Source organism: Elephas maximus, chromosome 17 (assembly GCF_024166365.1).
Source record: "Elephas maximus indicus isolate mEleMax1 chromosome 17, mEleMax1 primary haplotype, whole genome shotgun sequence".
Lineage (NCBI taxonomy): Eukaryota > Metazoa > Chordata > Mammalia > Proboscidea > Elephantidae > Elephas > Elephas maximus.
The window spans coordinates 81,164,804-81,191,017 of record NC_064835.1 but is presented as its reverse complement, the minus strand read 5'-3'; positions in this window follow the sequence as shown (position 1 = coordinate 81,191,017).

The following is a 26,214-nucleotide window of genomic DNA, read 5'->3' as shown; positions in this document are numbered from 1 at the left end:
TAGTCTTTGTATGGATAAAACCTATCCTGTCTTCCACTGCTAGCTACTTTGCTAGGTAATTTTAACAAAATCAAATTTTAATTTTAAGAATTGAGCCTATTTACTGATGTTTGGTCCCCAATACTACCCATTTTTTAAATCGCATAGTAATTTAAGTGAGTGTAGAGTTTAATAACATTCTGTTTTAAGATTTTAAAATATATCATTAAATACATGAAATTGTTTCTTTAAATGCTTTATGTTGTCATGGTAAAGGATTTCTCACGATTATGCTACTAACAGCCTCTACTGTTATTGTGTACAGTACTTACTATGCTCTCAATTAATTCTCTTTGAGGTAGTTACTCAAAGCTTTGAAATAGTTACTGCTATCCTTATTTCATAAATAAGAAAACTAAAGCTTGGGTTAAAGAACTGTTCCAATATCACACAGTAAGAGATGGAATGGAATGTAAACTGAGGTCTCTGACACGCATTAACAAATGTGCTATATCACACTGCTAACGTCCACTTGCTCACACATGGAGGAGGAGGGGAGGGTGGGACACTACATACAATGATAATTCACAGACTGCTTGCTGCTAAGACAAATAGGACCGCCAAAACTGTTAACCTGGCACATGGTATGGCATAGTTTATATCCCTTTCATGACTCAGTTATTTTCTGCACAGAATTTCTTGTGGATACCATGTATTTTCACTAATGGAAGGCATGCTGATTAAAAGACTAATTCAGAATTCTTGTTATGAGTTATGGATTTTGATACCCATTATTTGGGATCGCATGTGTCCTCAAAGACCCTGTACATCATAAATCCTGCCAATATGAGTCAATGATAAGATCTTTTTTTCTGTTATTTCTTGAAAAATTGCAAAACATGAAGGCACCTGGCAATAAGCGCACATGCATTTTATTCTAGTCTCCTTCTTCTTAGCCTTTTTGTTATTTTTCATGAAATTTTTCAAAATATGGTACAATACATTCTTCCTTACTGTAAAAGCAGTACTTACAGGCCAAGTAAATAAAACTAAAGGATTTTGTATCTCAAGTAAATTACCACTACTATGTATTCTTCATTATAACAAAAGCAGTACTAACAGCTAAGAAGCGAAAACAGCTGCCCTGGAATACTGCAGAACTGTTCACAGTGGTGCATTCTACCTGCTACACGAGGAAGCACTGGGCCCCGAGATTCAACGAGGGGTAAGAACAACGTATAGTAGTCTCTCGTAAAGCACCACTGCAATGCATTATTCCTTATTGCATAGGCATTATTTACGGTTCAGAAGCTAGAAAATCAGGGAACCAGTAACACCTAGAAATAATGAATGGCATCAAGGAAAAAATGGCCACTATGACTGACCGAAGACTGGGAATAGCTTATTCTCATGATAAGTATGTTCTCATGAGAACATAGTAACTGGAAAATATAGTGAGGAGGCTCTTATCTCACAGAAATAAAAGCAAACCTGTCAAAAGTTTAGAAAATTCATACATTCAAGAGGCATCGCCTAAGGCAATGCTCAATCTACAGAAAAATGAGGTTCCAACTAAGCGTTCTTGGGTTTCGTGCATGTCAAAAGGCATCCGCTCTGAGGCGAAACTCATTAAAATTGGGCTATCTCCTCCCGAAAGAACTCCAGAAGCATAAAAAGTGGTCGGGATACCATCTGTCCCATGGGTCACCAAAGAGATATACTCTGTATGTGCCACAAGATAATTGAGGATAATGAAAGCTATTCATAGGAAGAGCTATAGTGTGGGATTTGGTTTGTCTTCTCGTTACAAAGCTCCCTGACCTCTCCCATTAGCCTAGGTGTCAGCTCCTCCCACTTTACCCCCAGTGGCGGGGGGCTCGAGTGTGGGGAAAGACATAGTCCTAGCTTGCCACCACTCTTTCCCATTCCTGAGCTATAGGATCTCCTAGTCAGGAACCAGAGACTAATCCTGTAGCTGATGGGAGGGGGAATGCAGGAGACATGTGGCATGGACAACAAATTCCTGGAATCTTGGGACAAAAAGAAAAGAGATTATGTTTACAGCAGGGATAAGGGGCTGGCTTAGATATTTTCTCTATTTTCCAGGGACGTTCTTCCACCTCCCTACACACACACATCCTGAACAAGCTATGCTTCAGTACTGTTCAGAGTTTAGAGGAGCTCCCCAAATTCAGTCCTGATCACCTCAAAATTACTTAAATTTCTTTGACAAGAAAAAGATATTCATTCTACAAATCAGATTGAAAGCATTAAAATTCAGATATCTAGGAGCTTTAGCAACCGATGGAAGTGTATTTAATGTCTGAGTGAAGACCCAAAATTATTTTCCAGGCTGGAGAAGATGGAGAGAGAGAGGATATAAGATATCACTAAGACATTTGTTACCCGGAGGGGAAGGACAGAGAGATGGAGCTTCCCTTGGGTGGGAGACAGCAGAGGGGACCTAGAGGAGCAGTTACAAAATCACCTCTACTCTGGGAAATTGGATTTACATGTAATTTTTAGTCAACACTAGCATTTTTGTCTACACTAGCTCATTCATAAAGACAAAAAAGAGAGACCTCAAAAGTATGTTACCTGGTTGTTATTGCAGCAAAAGTGAATTTTTTTATCCAATTTAGTTATTGAAGTAAATTGCCAACTTCCTTCTTTCAGGATGAAAAAAAAAAAGCCTGCTCTTGAGGACTAAACTCTTATTGATTCCTATTCGATAACAATATTATTGAGGCAAATTTTTATATATTTCTTGAGAACTATTTAGGATTGCTAGGGTAAAACCCAAATGTTACTACAAAAGGGTCATTGTACAGATTAAAAATACGTAACATTTTCAAAAGGCAAATTTCCAAAATCTGATTAGAAAAAAAATCCTTATTATTCTATAAACCTACACTAATTTTGATCACATATACATAGATGTATGGATATGTATGTATATGTGATCGAATTTACTGTGCCTGTGTGTGCGCATGAGGTGTGTGAGTGTGTGTGTGTGTGTTTCTATTGAGAGACAGTATGTTAGGAACAAAGAGTCCGAGTTTGAGCCCTAGCTCTGCAACTTACTAATTGTGTGACCTAGGACATGTCCCTCAGCTTCCCTTGTAACTTAGCTTCTTCATCTTTAAAATAGAGGAAAATATCAGTATCTACCTCTTATCCCGGAGTGGTGCAAATAGTTAACACATTTGGCTGCTAACTGAAAGGTTGAAGGCTGGAGTCCACCCAGAGGTGCCTCAGGAGAAAGGCCTAGTGACCTACTTCTGAAAAACCAGCCATTGGGAATCTTATGGCACGCAGTTCTGCTCTGACAGTTCTGCTCTGACACCTAGGGGGTCACCGTGTGTGAGAGTCAACACAACAGCGACTGGCTGGATATCTGCAATGTATACACTGTGTGCTTGTTAAATGAACAAAATATTATTATGATAATTTTGCTCTCAACAATCTGATACAGTAAACACTATGATACCCATTTTTTCAGATATAGTAATTCAGACATAAATGCACTATTATGTCTCAGTTAAGTGGCACAGTTAATGTGACATTTAATCCCAGGCCTATTTGACCCAAAAGCCCATGTCCTTGCCTCTAGATCGCATCACACCAACGTTTCATAATTTAGGCTTATCGCTGGATTCACTTTCAGATACTTACCTATTTCTGAGGTTTTGTTCTTTCATTTGAAGACATTCTTTATGTATTATGGGTGCTGATCCTTTAATGATTGCGTGGCTAGTTACCTAAATTTGTTTTTCGAAGTTACAGTTCATGGAATTTTTTTTAAATGGAGACAAATTAATCTCTTCTTTTAAGTATGTTCTTTTTTGTTGCTGTTGAAGAGATTCTTAAACTCAGTATCAAAATATATTCTCATATTTTCTTCCAAAATTTTAATAATTTTGTTTTGCAAAATTAAAGTGTTTCTCCATCTGGAATATAGTTTTGCAAATAGTGTGAGGTAGTAATCTAATTTTATCTTTTTCATCTGTTTTCCCCAAATTGTTTCAGCACCATTTACTCACAAGTCCATCATTTCTGTCCATATTTGTCAACCCAGCTCAGTTATAGGGAGCTATCCTGAACTCCTGTGTGTGTGTGTATGTGTGTTCCTGAGCTCCAGACTCTGTTCCAGGGTTCTATTTGTCTGTCCCTCAATGAGTACCACAATGATTTAGGTCTTAATATCTGTTTTCTTTTCCCCATTATTACTGTTTTTTGTTTGTTTGTTTTTGTTTTGAGTTCATTGCTTTTGCTTACGTATTTTTCGGTTCTCTTTTGCATGTTTCCTTTTTGGGGTTCATTTCTTTTCTTTCTGAAGTAACCCTTCTTCACTGATGCGTGCAAGTGATAAAGAATCTGAATCTTTGTCTGAAAATACCAGAACTTCAACCCTCATGTCTAGAGACTATTTATCCATACTTAGAATTTTAGGATAGTACTTTAGCTATTTTCTCCCAGTCCATTTAAGATATTATTTTATTGCCTTTTTTTATTTCTGGCACCGAAAGAGTTTCTGTATTACCTTGAGAGCTCAGCTACACATTTAAAAGAATTTTCATTAAATTATATCTAGCTTTTCTTGGTCTCTGTAGTGAGGACATGGTAAAAATAATGATAGAGCCTTCAAAGACTATGGTAGGCTTTTTCATCCTATTTTTAAATCTTATTTCTGCATGTAGTGATATAATTCAGATGTGTGTTCTTATCTCCATGTGCATTACAATCCATTAATGAAACAATTTCTGGTTATTTGGTCAACGACATTTTGCACTGTCCATAGCATTCAGAGGTTAGAAAGGAGAACACAGGCCCAAGTATCTGTCTACTAATGTGAAAAATCTAACTGCTTGAATGTGAACCTACATTTTGTGAAGAAAGCTATCCAAAGTAAAATACCCGTGTGGCTAAAAATTAATGTGTAGAACTTACTAAGGATAAAAGCGTAGGACTGAAAAAGACATGTCTTTGACGGGTGACTCGCACCAGAAAGGAGAAGGGAGCAAAGTCAGAAAAAAAAGAGTTTAATAAGATGGAAAGAGCTACCAAACTATACCAAAAAACCAAACCCGTTGCCGTCAAGTCGATTCCAACTCATAGTGACCCTGTAGGACAGAGTACAACTGCCCCATAGGACTTCCAAGGAGCCGCTGGTGGATTCGAACTTCTGACCTTTTGGTTTGCGGCCTGAGCTCTTAACCACTGTGTCTCTATAGAGGGATTTTTTTTTTTTTTATAGAGGATCGCAGAATTGATTCCTCCTTAGGAATTCCAGGTTTTATTCACTTAATAATTTCAATCTGAGAGGTATTCTCAGCATAATAACTATGAGGAATGATTTAAATATTATCCATAAAATATGAATACACATTACTAGTTTGAGATTCACCCATGTTGTTGCATGTATCAGCAGTTCATTATTTTTTATTGCTGAGAAGTAACCCACTAAATGAATATATCCTATTTTGTTTATCCATTCAATGGTTTATAGATACTTGAGTTGATTCAAATTTGAGGCAATTATAAATAAATTTCAGGTATTACAAATAAATACATGGTCATTTATATGTGTACAAGTTTTTGGATGGACATATACTATACTTTCATTTCCCTTGGGTAAAGAACTAGGAGTGAAATGGCTGCATCATATGGTAGGTGTTTGTTTACCCTTTGTAAGATAAATGCCAAACTGCTTTCCAAATGCTTGTACCATTTTACATTTCCACCACACAGGTATGAGAGTTCTGTTTTCTCCACATTTCCATCAACACTTGGAATGGTGAGTCTTTAATTCTAGCCATTCGAAGATGTCAGTGAAGTTCCTGGATGGTGCAAAGAATTAACACTCTTGGCTACTAACTGAAAATTTGGAGGCCCAAGTCCACCCAAACGTATCTCTGAAAAAAGGCCTGATGATCCACTTCTGAAAAATCAGCCTGTGGTGCACAGTTCTGCTCTGACATGCATGGGGTCGCCATGAGTCAGAATCAACCCCACAGCAATTGGTTTACTGCTTAATATATGTATTGGTATTAATATGTGTACATTAGTATCTCACTGTGGATTTCACTTGCATTTCCTTAATGATGAGTAACATCAAGAATCTTTTCACACGCTCGTTTGCCATATACTTTCTGTGGTGAAGAGTCTTTTTAAATCTTTCATTTTTGTTGAATTGTTTTATATATCTTTTTTTTTTTTAATGCATTGGAAACTTTGCATAGTGGTTGAGAGGTACGGCAGCTAGCCGAAAGGTCGCCAGTTTGAATCCACCAGGCGCTTCTCGGAAACCTTATGGGGCAGTTCTACTCTGTCCGACAGGGTTGCTACGAGTGGGAATTGACTTGACAGCAACAAGTTTGTTTTTTTTTGGCTTATATATGTAACAAAACATTTGACATTTTAACTTTTACGTGTACAATTCGGTAGCATTAATTACATTAATCATATTGTTCAACCTTATTATGGCTTTTCTAGAGTTCTTTATAGTCTAGATTCAAGCCTTTTTCAGATAAATGCTTTGAAGATATTTTCTTTCAATCTTTGGCATGACCTTTCTTAACAGTTTTTTTTGGATAGAAGTTTTTTTTTTTTTTAATTTTGATGAAATCCAATTTATCGAATATTTCTTTTCATTTATAGGCTGTGCTTTTGCTGCTCTATCTAAGAAATCTTTGCAAAAAGCTGGTCACAGAAATTTTCTCATGTTTTCAGTTTATATTTAGATCTATGATACATTTTGAGGTGTTGAGGTGCTGTTTTAGTTATCTAGTGCTGCTATAACACATACCACAAATAGATGGCTTTAACAAACAATTTTATTTCCTCACAGTTTAGTAGGCTAGAAGCCCGAATTCAGAACACCAGTTCCAGGGGAAGGCTTTCTTTCTCTGTCATCCCTGGGAGAAGGTCCTTGTCATCAATCTTCACCTGGTCTAGGAGCTTCTCAGTGCAGGGACCCTGGGTCCAAAGATATTCTATTCTCCTGGCTCTTGTCTCCTGGTGGTATGAGGCTCCCATGTCTCTCTGCTCGCTTCTCTCATTTATATCTCAAAAGAGATTGACTTAAGACACAACCTAATCTTGTAGACTGAGTCCTACCTCATTAACAACTACTGTTAATCCCACCTAATTAATATCATAGAGGTAGGATTTAAAACACATAAGGAAATCACATCAGATGACAAAATGATGGATAATCACACAATACTGGGAATCATGGACTACTAAGTTGACACATATTTTGGGGGGGACAAAATTCAATTCATAACAGATTTTTGTTGTTGTTGTTGTTTGTTTGTATGGTGTGATCATATGGCTCTCTAATTGTCCCAGCAGAGCTTGTTGAAATACAGATTTTTAAAAACATTTTAGTTCAGTTAAATATATCAATCTTTCTTTTGTTCAATCTTTTGCCTTTAATGTTAGAAAAGCATTTTCCAATCAGAGATCAAGTAAATTGCATTTTCTCCAATAACTTTTTAATTTCTTCATCATCTTATTTTTCTATCCCATGTTTTTAATCCCATTAGAATATATTAAAAAAAAAACCAATCCATTGCCATTGAGTTGATTCTAACTCATAGCAACCGTATAGGACAAAGTAGAACTGCCTCATAGGATTTCCAAGCAAGGATGTAATCTTGATGGAAGCAGACCGCGACATCTTTCTTCTGCAGAGCATCTGGTGTGTTTGAACTGCCGACCTTTAGGTTAGCAGCCAAGTGCTTAACCACTGTACAACCAGGGCTTGAGGCCTCTCTTTATATATGCATATATATATATATGTATGTATACATACATACACACACATATACACATATATATTTACTATACCTCCTATATACACATATTTATTAACATATGTACATATACATATATGTGTATATATATTTATGTGTGTGTAAAAAAAAATTTTTTTTTTTATGTATATGAGGTATAGTTAACTTTCTAGAATAAGTAAATAAGAAGACTCCTGCATAGTTTCATACACCAACATGATCCAGTTAGTTTAAGAGGGTGCATGGAAAAACTTAAATGGAAGAACTAGAAGAAAACATGTAAGTTCTGGTTAGAGTGGAATGGAATTGAGAAATGAGCTATTACCATAAAACAAGAAGGTGTGAAAGTTATTATAGAATATCAGATATAAATTCAATGCTGATTCATTTGGAAATTTTCAAGAATCTAGGGAAAATACAAAATGACAAAATTGGCTGAAAAAGAGTTTGAGAAACTGAATATAACAATAAACATGGAAGAAATTGGAACAGTTTTCAAACTATGAAATGCTATAGGTCCAAATAGTATTATGGGTAAATTCTTCCAAAAAATTTCGAAGAATATCCATGTTTTGTAAACTGAACGAGAACATAGAAAAAATTGGAAAGTTTTCCCACTGTTTTTTTCAAAGCTACTACAATGCTCAAAAATAAAACTACAAGTTAATCTCAATTGAAAATATGGACATAAAAAAATTCTAAACAATATTAACAGATCAAGTCAATGAAATTCAGCAGTACAAAGAAAAATTAATATACTATATGCTAGTTAGGCTTTCTTCTAGGGTGTCATGGGTGGTTCATTATTGGGAAATTTGTTAATATAAAATAGAGAAAACCATATAAGTGCCAGAAAAGATGCTCTAAGATCTATTTTTTGAAACTTTTTTATGTTTAGATGGTTATAGATTGACTCAGATGTAAGGAACAATTCTCAGTAATGTAGAAATAATACATCCAGTTTTCCCAGTATAACATCTTGTATCACTACAGTAGAGTATCCCAACCGGGAAATTGATGTTGATATAATCCATAAACCTTATTCAGCTTTCACCAGTGTTACATACACTCATTTGTATGTGTTTAGTTCTATGTAATTTTATCACAAATATAGATTTGTGTGGCCAGAACCACAGTCAAAATACAGAATTCCACCATAAGGATCCCTGTACCACACTTTTATAGCCTTGGCCACCTCCCAGGCATTCCCTCTCCCTAGCCCCTGACAATCGTTAAACTGCTCGCCATTTCTAAGATTTTGTCCTTTCAAGAATGTTATATAAATGGAGTCATACAGTGTGTTACCTTTGAGATTAGCTTTTTGTCACTCAACATGATTTGAATAGGCCTATCCAAGTTGTTGTATGTATTGATAGTCTGTTCCTTTTTACTGCAGAATAGTATTACATGGTATAGATTTACCACAGTGTGTGTGTGTGTGTGTGTGTGTGTGTGTGTGTGAGAATATGTTTTTGTTTCCCTCAGACAAAACCCAAAAGCCCAACCATTGCTGAGAGTCAATTCTAACTCATGGCAGCCCCATGCATAACAGAGTAGAATTGTTCGATAGGGTTTTCTTAGCCGTAATCTTTACAGAAGCAGGTCGTCAGGTCTTTCTTCAGTGGTGCTGTTGGGTGAGTTCAAACTGCCAAACTATAGGTTAGTAACCCCATTTATTACAAACTATAAAAAAAACAAAGCAAGAAAAAGAAAAGAAAGGGCTGCAATGACTGGGTCATATGGTAAGCACATGTTTAGTTTTGTAACTGCCATACTTTTTTTCATTTTACTTTCCCACAGCAACGTAGAGTGTTCCAGTTTTTCTGCATCCTCACTGGCATTTGCCGATATCCCTATTTTTTTTTATTGTATCCATTTTTCTAGGTGTGTAGTAATATCATCTTATGGTTTTCATTTGCATCTCCCTAATGGTTAATGATATTGAACATCTTTCCATGTGTTTATTTGCCATCTGTGTACCCCCTTCAGTGAAATGTCTATTCATGTCTTTTGCCCATTTTCTAATTGGATTGTTTGTTTGCAGATATTTTCTACCAGCCTGTAGCTTGTCTTTTCATCCTCTTAACCGGATGCAGAGCAAAATTTTTTAATTTTGATGAAATCTATCTTTTTTTTCTTTTTATGAATTGTAGTTGTGATGTTATGTCCATGAACTCTTCCCTGTCACCAGATCCTGAAGGTTTTCTCCTGTTTTGTAAAACTTTTACACCTTTACTACATTTGAATCTGTGATCCAGTTTGAATTAATTTTTGTACAAAGGATTTGGTTTAGGCTGAGATTCTTTTTTTTTTGCATATGTCTAATTGTTCTATCCCCTTTGTTAAAAAGCCTACCCTTCCTTCATTGAATTACTTCTGCACCTTTGTCAAAAATCAGTTGGGAATATTTGCATGAGTTTCTGGGTTCTCTATAATCATAATGGTCTGATCCTCAAATGATCATGGGAATGACGCAGGACCAGGAGGAGTTTTGTTTCATTGTGCATGGAGTCTCCATGAGTCAGGGGCCAACCCCACGGCAGCTAATAAATAAATAATATTGTCGCACAGTTATGTGTCTATTACTCTGCTAAAGCCACGCTGTCTTGATATCAGCTACATAGAGCCATGTGTGGACCTTAACATCAGGTAAAATGATTCCTCCCCCTTTATTCTTCTTCAGAATTACTTTAGCTATACTAGGGCTTGTGCTTTTTCTTACAAATTTTGACTGTTGTCCTTGTTGGCTGTAAAGTTGATTCCAACTGATAGCAACCCTATAGAACTGAGTAGGACTGCCCAATAGGGCGTCCTAGGCTGTAATCTTTACAGGAGCAGATTGCTAGGTCTTTTCTCCTTCAGGGTGGCTGATGGTAGAACCTCCGACCTTTTGGTTAGCAACTGAGCACTTAACCATTGCTCCACCAGGGATCCTAGGTTTTAGAATAAGCCTGCCCATGTCTACAAAACCTTTGCCGGGGTTTTGATTGTTGTTGCTCTTAGGTGCCATCCAGTCAGTTCTGACTCATAGCAACCCTATGCACAATAGAAGGAAACACAGCCCATGCTGTGCCATCATCACAAGCGTTATGTTCGAACACATTGTTGCAGCCACTGTGTCAATCCATCCCCTTGAGGGTCTTCCTCTTTTATGCTGACCCTCTACTTTACCGAGCATGATGTCCTTCTCCAGAGACTGATCCCTCCTGATAAAACCCACATAACATGTTCAAAATATTTGAAACACAGTCTCACCATCCTTGCTCCTAAGGAGCATTCTGGCTGGACTTCTTCCAAGACAGATTTGTTCGTTCTTTTGGCAGTTCATGTTATATTCAATATTCTTCACTGACACCATAATTCAAAGCCATCAATTCTTCTTCAGTCTTCCTTATTCATTGTCCAGCTTCACATGCATATGATCTGATTGAAAATACCATGGCTTGGGTCAGGTGCACCTTAGTCTTCAGGGTGACATCTTTGCTCTTCAACACTTTAAAGAAGTCTTTCGCAGCAGATTTACCCAATGCAATGCATCATTTGATTTCTTGGCTGACGCTTCCATGGGTGCTGACTGTAGATCCAAGTAAAATGAAATCCTTGACAACTTCAGTCTTTTCTCCATTTATCATGGTGTTGCTTATTGATCCAGGTGTGAGGGTTTTTGTTTTCTTTATGTTGAGGTGTAATCCAGACTGAAGGCTGTAGTCTTTGATCTTCTTCAGTAAGTGCTTCAAATCTTCTTTACGTTCAGCAAGCAATGTTGTGTCACCTGTATAACGCAGGTTGTTATTGAGACTTCCTGTAATCCTGATGCCCCATTCTTCTTCATATAGCCCAGCTTCTTGGGTTATTTGCTCAGCATACAGATTGAATAAGTATGGTGAAAGGCCACAACCCTGATGCACACCTTTCCTGACTTTAAACCACGAAGTATTCCATTGTTCTGTTTGAACAACTGCCTCTTGATCTATGTACGGTTTCCTCATGAGCACAATTGTTCTGAAATTCCCATCCTTCAAAATGTTATTTATAATTTCACACAGTCGAATGCCTTTGCATAGTCAATAAAACACAAGTAGACATCTTTCTGCTATTCTCTGCTTTCAGCCAGGATCCATCTGACATCAGCAATGACATCCCTGGTTCCACGTCCTCTTCTGAATCCAGCCTGAATTTCTGACAGTTCCCTGTTGATGTACTGCTGCAGCTGCTTTTGAATGATTTTCAGCAAAATTTTTACTTGAGTGTGATATTAATGATAACCAAAGAAGCCAATTAAAGAAACCAAACCCATTGCCATCGAGTCAATTCCAACTCATGGCAACCCTATAGGACACAGTAGAACTGCCCCCCTAAGGTTTCTAAGAAGCAGCTGGTGGATTCAAACTGCTGACTTTCTGGTTAGCAGCCATGCTATTTAAACACTGCTCTGCTAGGGCGCCAATATTAATGATATTGTTCAACAATTTCTATATTTGTTTGGATCACCTTTCTTGGGAATAGTCATAAATATGGATCTCTTCCAGTCGGTTGCCCAAGTAGCTGTCTCCCAAATTTCTTGGCATAGATGAGTGAGCACTTCCAGCGCTGCATCTATTGAAACATCTCTATTGGTATTCCTTGTTTTTCCCCAATGCCTTCAGTGCAACTTGGACCTCTTCCTTCAGTATCATTGGTTCCTGATCATATGCTACCTCCTGAAATGTCTGAATGTCAGTCAGTTCTTTTTGGTATAGTGAGTCTCTGTATTCCTTCCATCTTCTTTTGATGCTTCCTGCATTGTTTAATATTTTCCCCATAGAATCCTTCAATATTGCAACTGGAGGCTTGAATTTTTTCTTCAGTTCTTTCAGCTTGAGAAATGCCAAGTGTGTTCTTTCCTTTTCGTTTTCTAACTCTGGGTCTTTGTACGTGTCATTATAATACTTTACTTTGTCTTCTGGAGCTGCCCTTTGAAATCTTCTTTTCAGGGTTTTGATAGAAATTGTATTAAATCTATAGATCAATTTGAGGAGAATTGATATCTTTAATATGTTGAGTATTCTAATCCATATGCGTATTTCTATTTATCTAGATTTTCTTTGATTTCTTTCATCAGCAGTTTAAAAATCTAAACATAGAGTTCCTGCACATGTTTCATTAGATTTATACCTAAGTATTTCATTTTCTTTGGAGTAATTATAAATACACCCAGTTATAATTGTTTTAAATTTCCATTCCTAAATGTTTATTGTTATTTTATAGAAAGACAATTGATTTTTCTGTGTTGCTCTAGTATCCTGAAACCTTGCTAAACTCACTTATTAATTTAGGAATTGTGTGCATATGTGTGTGTGTTTTCTTGGAACTTTCTGCATAAATAATAATGTCATTTACAAATTAGAGCGGTTTTATTTCTTCTGTTTCAATGTCCATCCCTTCAATTCCTTTTTCTTCCCTTAGTTGCTAGCTAAACTTTCAGCACTGTGCTGAATAAGGGTGGTGAAAGTAGACATCCTTGCCTTGTTCCTGATCTTAGGGACAAAGCATTGAGTCTTTCAACTGATGTTAGCTGTGGACTGGTTGTAGGTATTCTTTATCAGCTTGAAGTTTCCCTATGTTCCTATTCCTCTGGGAGTTTAATCATGAATAATTATTGAAATTTTGTCAAATTATTATTTTTTATCAATTAATAAAATCGCATGATTTTTCTTTTTAGCTTTTTGATACAGTGCATTACATTGATTGATATTTGAGAAGTGAACCAGCCTTGTATTCCTAGAAGAAATCCAAGTTGGTCATGGTGTATAATTACTTTTTTTACATTGCTAGGTTAATTTTGGTTTAAAATCCAAAAAAATGTGTGTGTTAGGGCTGTATCCTTCCACTGTACTTATTCAATTTGTATGCTGATAAAATAATACCAGAAGCTGCAGTATATGAAGAAGAGCACGGCATCAGAATTGGAGGAAGACTCATTAACAACCTGCAATACACAGCTGACACAACTTTGCTTTCTGAAAGTGAAGTGGATTTGAAGCATTTACTGATGAAGATCAAAGACTACAGCCTTCAGTATGGATTACACTTCAACATAAAGAAAAAAAAAATCCTCACAACTGGACCAATAGGCAAACAACACATCACGATAAATGGAGAAAAGATCAAAGTTGTCAAGGATTTCATTTTACTTGGAGCCACAATCAACATCTATGGAAGCAGCAGTCAAGAAATCAAATGATGTATCATATTGGGTAAATCTGCTACAAAAGACCTCTTTAAAACATTTACAAAAAGAAAAAAGCAAAGATGTCACTTTGAGAACTAGGTGCATCTGAGCCAAGCCATGGTATTCTCAATCACCTCATATGCGTGGGAAAGCTGGACAATGAATAAGGAAGACTGAAGAAGAATTGAAGCATTTGAATTATGGTGCTGATGCTGAATACTGAATATACCATGGATTGCCCGAAGAATGAACAAGTATGTCTTGGAAGAAGTACAGCCGGAATGCTACTTGGAAGCAAAAATGGTGAGACCTCGTCTAACATACTTTGGACATATTATCAGGTGGGACCAATGCCTGGAGAAGGACACCATGCTTGGTAAAGTAGAGGGTCAGTGAAAAAGAATCGACACAGATCCTGCAACATTTGGTTCAAACATAGCAACCATTGTGAGGATGGCGCATTACTGGGCAATATATCATTCTTCTGTACATGGGTCGCTATGAGTCAGAACTGACTTAAAAACACATACTTTGGACATGATGTCAGGAGGGATCAATCCCTGGAGGAGGATATCATTCTTGGTAAAGTAGAGGGTCAGCGGAAAAGAGGAAGGCTGCCAATGAGATTGACTGACAGTGGCTGTAACGATGGCTCAAGCTTAACAACGATTGTGAGAATGGAGCAGGACCGGGTAGTGTTTCGTTCTGTTGTACATAGGGTCTCTATGAGTTGGAACCGATGCAATGACATCTAACAACAAAAAAAGTCCTCCAGGAATTGGATCTCCTGATAACTTGTACTAGGCTCATAAAATGAATTGGGAAATGTTCTCACCCCTTCTATTTTCTGGAAAAAAAAATGTATAGAATTGCTAATTCTTTAAATGTTGGTAGAATTCTCCAGTAAAACCATCTGGGCTTGGAGATTTCTCTTTTGGAAGCTTTTAAATTAGAAATTCAGTTTCTTTATACAACTGTACAGATTGTCCATTTCACCTTGGGTGAATTTTGGTAGCTTGTGGTTTTCGGGAATTGGTATATTTCTTCTAAATGATTGAAATTTTAAGTGCAAATTTGTATTATTTTCTTATTTTCCTCTTAATAGCTATCATATCTGGAGTGATAGTCCCTCTTTCATTCCTAACATTGTTGACTTTTATATCTCTCTTTTGATCTTTGTCAGTCTTGCTAAAGGTTTATCAAATTTTTTTCAAAGAACTAGCTTTTTTGGTAATCATTTCATTGTTTTTTATCTATTATTTTTTAATTTCAATTTCATTGATTTCTGCTCTCAACTTTATTATTTCCCCCTTTCTGTTCACTCTATATCTATTTTGCTTTTCTTTTTCTAGATTCTGGATACAAGAACTTAGATTATTAATGTGAGAATTTTCCTGTTTTGTAATATAAGTATTTAGTGCTATGAATTTTTCCCTCAATACTGCTTTAGCTATAGCCCACCTATTTTGATATATTGTATTTTCATTTCATTGATTTCTATTTTTAATTTCTTCTACACATTCTCTTTTACCCGTGGTTTATTTAGAAATAGGTTGTTAAATTTCAAAGAATTTGGAGGTTTTCTTGTTAACTTTCTGTTATTGATTTCTAGTCTGATTACATAATGGTCAGAGAACATATGCTGCATGATTTCATTTCATTTTTTTAAATTATTTAGGGTTTGTTTTATGGCCCAGGATATGGTCTACCTTTCTGAATATTCCATGAGTGTTTGATAACTGTTAGGTTCTTTTGGTTGATTTTGTTGTTCAGTTCCTCTCTTTGTTGATTTTTGTTCTAGTAGTTCTATGAATTACTGAGAATGGGTTATTGAAATTTCCAACTCTAATTTTGGGTTCGTCTAATTCTCCTTTCAGCTCTGTCAATTTTGCATTATGTATGTTGAGACTTCATGTGTATACACTTTAAGGATCATTATGCCTTCTTTGTGGATTAGTATTTTTATCATTCTGAAATGGTACTTTTTGTCTCCAGTAATTGTCTTAGCATTGAAGTCTACTTTATCTCATATTAATGTAGGTTACAATTATTTTTTTTTTCTTTTAGTTAATGTCTTTTTCCACTCTTTTACTTCCAATTTAAATATGTTGTTTTATATGAAGTGGGCTTCTTGAAGACAGCATATTGTTGGATCATGGTTTGTATTATTTTAATCCACTCAGACAATATCTGTCTTTTAACCTTTTCAAGAGCTAATTATTTTCTCCTTTGATTTTTTTTGTTGATACCCTATGTGTTTTCACTAATGAAAAGCATGCTGATTAAGGGCCCAATTGAGAATTTTTGTTATGAGTTATGGATTTTGGTGCCCATTATGTGGGATCATGTATGTCACAGCAGATTGTGAAAGTAGAAATACTGGCAATACAAGTCAAGGATAAAATCTTTTTTTATTTTATTTTATTATTTTTTATTTCTTGACTATTTGCAAAACATGAGGTAAGACATGAAGGTATCTGGCAATGACTGCACATACATTTTATTCTAGTCTCTTTTTTCTTAGACTTTTTGTCATTTTTCATGAAACTTTTCAAAACATGGTACAACGTGTTCTCCCTTTCTGCAAAAGCGGTACTTAAAACCCAAATAAATAAAGCTAAGGCATTTTATTATCTCAGGAAAATTACCACTACAACGTATTCTTTATTATAACAAAAGCAGTACTAACAGCTAAGGAGGAGAAATAGTTGCCCTGGATTATTACAGAACTGCTCACGGTGATTCATTCCACCTGCTACGCAAGGAAGCAATGGGCCCTAAAATTCAATACGGGGTAAGAATAACTTATAAGTGTTCGAGTCTCTTGAAAAGTACCACTGCAGTGCATTATTCCTTGTTGCAAAGGCGTTATTTACTGTTCAGAAGATAGAAAAACAGGGAGCCAGTAACACCTGGAAACACTGAATGAGACCAAGAGAAACACGGCCACTATGACTGACAAAGACTAAGAATAGCTTATTCTCACATTAAGTACATTCTCATGAGAACATAATAACTGGGAAACATAGTGAAGAGGCTTACCCAGAAAAATCTCTCAGAAATAAAAGCAAACCTGTCAAAAGTTTAGAAAATTCACACCTCCAGGAAGCATCACCTAAGCCAATGCTCAGTCTATACAAAAATGAGGCTTCAACTCAGGGTCCTTGAGTTTCACGCATTTCAAAAGGCACCCACCTTGAGGCTAAACACATTAAAATCAGGCTACCACCTCCCCAAACAACGTCAGAAGGATAAAAAGTGGTTGGAATACCATATGTCCCAAGGAGTCATGAATTGATGTATTTAGACCTAAAAACCAATTGCTGTGGAGTTGATTCCAACTCATAGCAGCCCTATAGGACAGAGCAGAACTGCCCCATAGAGTTTCCAAGGAGCATCTGGTGGATTCAAACTGCTGACCTTCTGATTAGCAGCCATAGCACTTAACCACTACACCACTAAGGTTTCCATATTTACACCATTTACATTAAAGATAATATTGATATGCTAAAGCTCATTATAAAATTTTATTATTTGTTTTCTCTGTTTTTCATTCCTCTTTTCCTTTTTCTTTACTTCCTGTGGGTTATTTTAACATTTTTCAAGATTCCATTTTATTTATACTGTCTTTGAATATATTCATTTGTGTAGTTTTCTTAGTGCTTATTCTACCAAAGTTTGATTAAAAAAAAAAAAATTGCAGTAAAGTGGAATTAAGAAGCCCTGTAAGTGCTCAGTCGCTAACCAGAAGATGGTTGTTCAAACCCACCAGCTGCTCCATGGGAGGAAGGTGTGACAGTCTGCTTTTATAAAGATTAAAAAAAAAAAAACAAACAGCCTTGGAAATCCTATGTGGCAGTTCTACTCTGTCCTACAGGGTCTCTATGATTCAGAATTGACTTGAGAGCAATGAGTTAAAGTAGAATTGAAAAGCAACACTCCTAAAATAATTATATACATATACATATATATTTAAAAGTAGTTAAAGACAGACATCACAGGAAAACATGTGTGAAAGTCCTAAATTTCAGTGCATTTAATGGTGAGGACTGCTAGCCCAGACTTGGGATCAATAACTTCTGCTTTCGTTAACTTGTAATCTTAATATAGACTTAATCTTATAACTAAGGAAATTTTTCTTTGTAACTGAGCTAGGAAAGAAAGTTGTAGGCTTGTTCCCAAGGAGCCTTCATTGAAACACTGTATCTAACTGCTATGTTTCTAGGAAGAATGAATGTTTTGCAATTGCCTTGCGATGATCCTGTAAATTCCCACAGTCACCAAGTAGTAAATAATCAGCAAAGACTCTTTAAACCAATCATGTAAAGATCTTTGCTTCAAGATATCCCACCTCCCACTTCCCTGAATCATCAAGCACCTATGAAAAATTTTGTATTGTTAGCTCTTGATTTTACCATATAAATATGCCTTTGTAATTTCACTACCTTGGAGCACTGTGGTTTCTCTTTGTACATTTTCCCAGTTTAAGCTGTATCTTACTTTCAATAAAATGCTTTGTTTTGCTTTGACAGAGTACAAAATACTACTCTTTGACATTTCTTGGTGTCAAAAGCAGGGATACAAAGATGTGCTGCCTTCCACAACTGAAAAACATTGAGAACTCAGGCTAGGCCAGCAGAGCCTTTTGGTTCACTGCCTCCCCGGACTCCTGTAGGTCATCTAGGGTAAGTGGTCTCTTGAACCCAGAGTCCACTTTCTTTGCAATAAGTTCTTCAAGGTTTTATTGTTGGCTTCATTTATTTACTTTTGTTTTCTGTTGTCTCTTCAAGCACTTTGTGTGTGTATTCACTGCCATCTACTGGTTAGTGATTAAACCACTCTCAATTTCTCCCTTTCACTTTTTCAGCTGTTGAAAGGTCTCAGAGCCTTATATAGCCAGCTTTAAGACCTCAAAGGTAACACCTCTCCTTAAAGAGTGGCTCTGAGTAGTCCCACTTCAGACTCACTGCTCATTTTGTTCTCCTGTGTACACATTAAGATTTTCATTTCCTGTGCATTTAAGCTCAGGCTGCTAGCAGGATGGAGGATTCGACTTCTAAGGATTTGTTGGGGCTGGCCTCTGGGAACCTCTCAACTTATATGCAGAAACAGTATGGTCCTAATACATGCTTGTTTCTGGATCAGTGGCATAATTTAAGTAAAGATAGTCTAAAGAACCAGTGGCCATTATGGGGCACTTTTGACTAGGTAAACTAAATTTTCTGTTCAGTATATTAGAAGGAAAAGTGTCCCAGATTAAATAGGGACAAAGGAATTCATATTTGGATTGGTATATAGAAGCTTCCAAAAGACATCAGAAAGTAGACTGGCTTCTATCCACGATACTGTCTCCAAATTGACTAAAACATGTGAAGGACGTCAATGCCAAGCATGTATCACTCCTCAACTGGCACTTTCTGCTCCCTCTCTGTTGAGTCCTCTCGGTACCCATCTTTGCCTTCTCACTCTTCTACTAGCACCATCCCCAAACTTTCTTTCTTCCTTAAAAATTTTCCTAAACAGGAGAAGCCTATTCCTGAAATGCCCTTTAAAATCAGGCCTCCAGCTCCAGGGATTGGCACTAGGGAAACCCCTAGGGAACTAGCCATGTCTTTTGTCCCCTGGACTCATACCAAGCTGCATACCATTGTTAAGGACTTTCCAGACTTACATAAGGACCCCTATCTATTTGCTAAAGAATTTAAAGTCCTTATTGAGGCTTACCAGCCTGGATTACCTGATTCATATCAATTAGTACACATACTAGTGAGCCCTGGGGACACACAAAGATGGCTAGGACAGGCTGACTGGAAAGATCCTCAAGCTAGTTTGGCCTTAGATATTACCAAAAAGGCCAAGGATTTACTCAAAAAGACCCAAAAGAAAGGACAGAACTTAATTGGATACTCTTGATGAAGCCTTTCCTCCAGTAATTGATTGGATTAAAATTCATTCTTGCACACAGAATAAAGGTGAAAGTGCGTATGGTTATTAAGAGTGCCTTTATCAAAGTTTGCAGAACATGCTGCATTGCATCCTTTGACCCTCAGAGTGACAGGGAGCTTTAATGCAGCTTTCATATTTGGCCTTAATCCTGAATTGTCTGCCTTAATGAAGAGGCATCGACTGGATTTAAAAGGTCATCCCCATAGCTGAATTGACAGGATTAGCCCATGAACTGGCCCAAAACTATGGAAACTAAACAAGCTGCTGAGGCAAACAAGTTAATGGCTCTGCAACTTAGCAGTTACAGTCCCCTGGCCTGTAGGATTTAAAATCTCCTGGATTGTCCCAATCTGGTGTTTCTTGCTACTTCAAAAAAACTCAGGAACTTTAAAAAGGATTGTATAAAATTGCAGAGCAAAATAAGGAATCAACTACTAACCCCTCTGCCCCTAAACTGGAATGACTGGGCTCCAGGGAATGTACAGAGGCTTTCCCCATGTGAATTTAAATTCTCGAAAGGAAACTACAATTCAAATTAATAGAGAATCTTGTAAAATTTTGATTTTACAGGTGTCACCATGTCTGCAATTAATCCCAAATGTTTGCAGCAGCTCCTCCCCCAGAGTACCCAAACCTCTAAATTCGTGGCAGTTACAAATCAGGTACATACTGTGCCTCACTCTCAACTGGTTCCTGTGTCCCTTGGCCCCACAGAGACCTATATACTTTCGTACTTAGCGAAGCCACTCCTGTAAACCTGCTATGAAGAGACTTTCTGTCCAAATGGAATTGTTATATTCACTTTAATGAAGAAGGAGAAATATTATTAGAAGTTCCACAATTCTTTATCCAACAGGAATTTTGATAATTTAGAAGTAATACAGGAGGGCACACTTTGCCATTTGCAGTTGAGCCTCTAGTCCTCAGAGAGTACTTTTACTCCTTCCTTTTCTATGGAACTAATTTCTTTAATGTTAAAAACTTTCTGGGATACCACATCCACTAATGTGGGCCAGGTTCTATCAGGTTCTATAAAGATCCAAGTAGACACCACTAAAACTTTGCATAAAGTGTCTCAATATCCTTTGAAATATGAAGCAAAGACTAGCCACCATAATTCAAAATTTCTCACCTAAAGGCTTAAATATTCCCCGTACCAGCCCCTGTAACACCCCTGTGTGCCCCATAAAGAAACCTAATAACCAGAGATGGAGATTTGTGCAATACTTGAGAGCTGTCACTCACATTGCTATTTCTTGATTCCCTGTAGTACCTAATCCTCATCTGTTACTTGCAAATGTACTTCCCAGTGCCACTGAGTTTATGCTAGTGGGCCTTTGCAGTGCATTTTTTTTAGTATCCTTGTTCATCCCAAAAGTCACTATTTGTTTGCCTTCACTTGGGAGGATCAACAATTTTTACCTGGACTATGATACCTCAGGGCTTTATTAAAACCCCAACATACTTTTTCCAAAATTTGCATGTAGATTTACAGTCCTTAGAGTTTACCTATCAGTCTATTTTATTACAGTATGTAGATAATCTGTTGGTATGCTCAAATTCATACCAGCATTGCTCAGGTCATGATTTTTATTAAAAGAATAAATATTTGCAAATAATTTAAAACTTCAAAAATCAAATGACAAATGTACTGCAATTTCAATGAAATTTATAGCCAAACAAAATTATTCCACTGGAAGAAATTATTCCACTGGAAGAAACGGCCAAGAAAATTTAGATAAAGCAAACTAATGACAGAGAACTTAACCTACCTATCACTTCAATATTTTTAAAAGCTTCAGTAATTAAAACGATGTGGTATTGGCTCTAGAACAACCAGACAGATTAAAGTATGGGATACAACTCTAGAAATAAAACATTAAAGAGTATATAAATATTTATTATATGACAAATCTGCATTTTAAAACAGTGGAAGAACTGACCATTTAACCAACATTTCAAAACAGCATAGAATGGTTCATTTTATTTTTCATAAATTTAATTTCCTTTGAATATGAGAATATATGGATTTTCTCATTTTTTCATAAAAACACTAAAGATTTGTCAATAACATTTTTCTTAAAAAAAAACTCAGATTATTTGTCAACTCTGCTTTCATTGCAGTAACTTCTTTTTCTTTTACTCCTGCTTTGTTTTACCTTTATTACTTGAACCTTAATATGATTAATTTGTATTACCCTGCTCTTTCTTGTTTACCATCAAAAGCCTTTTATACAACAAATTTGTGCCTAATTAGAACTTTGGCAGCATCCTATATATTTTGATAAACACATAGGTTTTTTTAATAATTATCTACTGGATCTCCCATAACCAGTTTCTACTTCCCCTTTGGCAAACATTATTTATTGGTCTTTTTATTTTAAAAAGAAGAAGAAGATACAGCTTTACGAGTATTGGTTTATATTTTTATTAATTTCTAGTTTACTGCACTATGGTCAGAGAATGTGTTTGAGAATTTCTATTTTAGGGTTGATACTGAGATTTCTTTATAATTAATATGATCATATTTAAATTGTCCATCCAAAAAAAAAAAAAAAAAACCCCCACTGCCTTCGAGTTGATTCCAACTCATAGTGTCCCTATAGGACAGAGTAGAACTGCCCCATAGAATTTCAAAGAAACGCCTGGCGGATTCGAACTGCCGACCTCTTGGTTAGCAGCCATAGCACTTAACCACTACACCACCAGGGTTTCCAAATCGTCCATAGACACTTAAAAATGTGTAGTATAATTATTTGTCCATTAAATTAGTTTCATAGTTTAGATCTCACATATCCATTCCTGTACTTTTAAAAGTACACCGAAATTTCTCACTTCTGTTGATTTTCAGTAAATTGTCCTTTGTGTTTCCAACAATACTCACTTATATAATTCAATGCTCTCAATACTTCACATAAGCTTTTGTGAGCTTTAACTTCTTTGGTGGTTATATCCTCGATTTAAAAAAAAAAAATTCCCTAATTGTTTTGTCATATGCTTTTTTACCTTCAGTTGTGCTTTGTCTGATATTAATGGGTAAGTTTAACTAGTTTTTAATCTATTGTCATCAGTTACATGTTTAGTGTCTTTTTGTTATCATGATGATTTCTTTTTATTTACTTTTCCCTTTTATTTTCTTTTTCTCTTTTTGGCAATGTAGACCATGATTTAGTTGATTAATTTTTTGTAGTGATTTCAAAATTTTAAGCCCTGTTTTGATTGTACTCAGAGATGCCTTTAAGACACTCATTTCAAACATTTCTTGCCTTGGGGTTCTGCTACTGACTTCATCAAGGAATTCCTGTAAATCCTGCTGGTCTGTTGCCTGATGTAGCCATGCCCAGTCTCCCAGCACAACCATTTCAAGTGCTATTATTTCAAAGCTGGAAAAACATTCTAAGTGGATTAGTCCACAACTTGATTTTGATCTGCTCTTGCTCCTCCAAACCAGGGCAATTAGGTTTTTCCACAATTCTTTTGTTGAAGCACACCTCGTTCTATGGAAGGAAAGTTGAGAGTTTTCTCCTGGTGTCTTCTTTGAATGCAGACCTGTTTCACAATCTCTAACTCAAATTTTTTACAGTTCCTGGGCTACAACCTTCATTTGCAACACTTATCCCCCTATCCCCACTTTCTGTTTTTACATTTTATATTGCTTTGTTCATAAAGCAATGAGTTGCTATGAGTCGGAATCAATTCGACAGCAATGGGTTTTGTTTTTTGTTGTTCATATTAATGGGCTTGTTTTTCTTTTGTTGTTCATATTAATTAGAATCTGTGAAGGAGAAGTTGATATTTGCATTCAGGGTGGCTCTTTACCTGGCTAAGACTAATTCTTGAAGTTGTATATGGAACATATTGTGGACAAAAGTTAACTATAGAAGAGTTTTCAAAAGACGAATTGTATGAGCTCTAGAAAATATATTTTAATTTCTCACATTCTGAACCTTGAAATTTAAATATAAATGTATATATATTTATATTTAAATATTTATATGAAGAAATTGTCATTTACTTCACAACTCTGCCTGAGATTTTCTTTAACGTAAAATGAACTATCATAAGATTAAATTTTATCGTAGGATTAAGAACAGTATTTTTAAATCATGGTAATTATCATTTTATATAAATATAATTTTATTTATTTATAGAATTTCTTTAGAAAAATTTAAATCATCAGTCTTATCACCCTGCTTACTATTTATTTGTATGTCTATTTTAAAGGGAATAAACATACCTTAAGAGCCTGAGAACTTCCCTAACTTAAAATCTGTGTATTTTACAAAGATTGTGTATCTCAAGGAAGCTGAGTGTCTGTCAACATACTTATTATAACTCTGTTATATAAAGCTTTATCATTCTGACAGTTTCCTTCATTTAGGTCAAAGTGTGGCATTCAACTTTCCCTCTGGGCTTCAAATTTTCCTTTAAAATGATTAAAATTGTATAAGTTCTTTTCAAGTTAACTCTCACCTTTTCTCATCTCTTATACTGCTTTTAAACCCAAATAACAATACATCAAAGTAGTATCTAAACAAAATATTTTATGTTCCTATTTCTGTATCTCTAATTGAAGTCTAATTTATAGTTTCAGGTTAGAAAAAGCAACCATCAGTATAATCAAAAGTTTATTTTCTTATGATTGATTCTCTCTAAAATAGCATGCACAAAATAATAGTATCATAGTAAACTCTGAAAAGAAGCTTAGGGACCATTTTGTTATCTTATTTACAGATGAAAAACTTTGGCCCAAAGAAGTTCTGTGATTTGTGCAATAAAAGAATCATAATTTTAGTAGCATTTGTGTTTTCCAGGCAAAACAGGACTAAGGCAGAAAGTTGAGTTGGTTCCCTGAATAATTCAGATCAAAAAAAAAAACGAGGTATCTGAGTTTAAAAAGCCAGATTGTATGTTTGCCCTCAAGTATCAAGATATTTTTATTTGTAGATTCACTTATCCACACAATGTGCATGCATCCTGATTAGTTAACCTCTTAGTCAATGATGACTACTTAAGTATATAGAAATTCAATACTCATTTTAGCTAACATCTATTAATCATTTATTACGTGTGGGAGCTGAGCACTATGCATACTCTGTCATTTAAACCTCAAAACAATCTTGCGAGGGAGGCAATATTGTTATTCCCATTTACAAATGTAAAAACTGAGCCAATATATATATGAGAAATTGAGGTTAAGTTCCTTACTCAAGTTTATATATCTAGTAAGGAAGTTAGAGGCTCAGGAGAAAAAAAAAAAAAAAAAAACTCAAATGTCTGACTTCAAAATCTTCCCCCCAGGCTGTGGGGACCATGGTCTTGGGAAACATCTAGATCAATTGGCATAACATAGTTTTTAAAGACAATGTTCTACATTCTAATTTGGTGAGCAGCATCTGGGGTCTTAAAAGCCTGTGAGTGGCCATCTAGGATACTCCACTGGTCTTACCCCTTTGGAAGTGAGAAAAAATAAAGAAAACTAAAGATATCAGACTGAGTGTAGTACAACTAGATGGTACCTGGCTACCACCACTGACTGTTCTGGCAGGGATCACAATAGAGGGTCCCAGATAGAGCTGGAGAAAAATGTAGAACAAAATTCTAACTCAAAAAGAGAGACCAGACTTGCTGGCCTGACAGAGACTGGAGAAACCCTGACAGTATGGCCCCCAGACACCCTTTCAGCTCAGTAATGAAGTCACTCCTGAGATTCACCCTTCAGCCAAAGATTGGACAAGCCCATAAGGCAAAACAAGACTAAAGGGGCACACCAGCCCAGGAACAAGGACTAGAAGGCAGGAGAGAACAGGAAGGCTGGGAATAGGGAACCCAATGTTGAGAAGAGAGAGTGTTGACATGTCATGGGATTGTTAACCAATGTCATAAAACAATATGTGCACTAACTGTTTAATGAGAAACTAGTTTGTTCTGTAAACCTTCATCTAAAGTACAATAAAAATAAAAAAAAACTACCCCCTAGGCTATATCCAAACCTGGGTTTGTGAAAGGTTTGAAGGTGACAGTGTCACTGCTCAGGGGAGAGTTCCTTGGATATGGTTCTGTTGGTCTCTTCCCCACCCCTTGCCCTGTATGCTTAACTTCTCAAGAACCTGGATCTCCCTTCACAGAGCTGTCCTTGGGAACCTGATGTCCCCTAACCATTGCCTGATCTATGGGAGTGTGAATGCCCATCTCCCTTACCTTAAGTCAGGACAATCTCTCTGACTTAATTCATACTCCACGTCTCCCCCATGGGATCAGGCTGAGGCTGGAACTTTG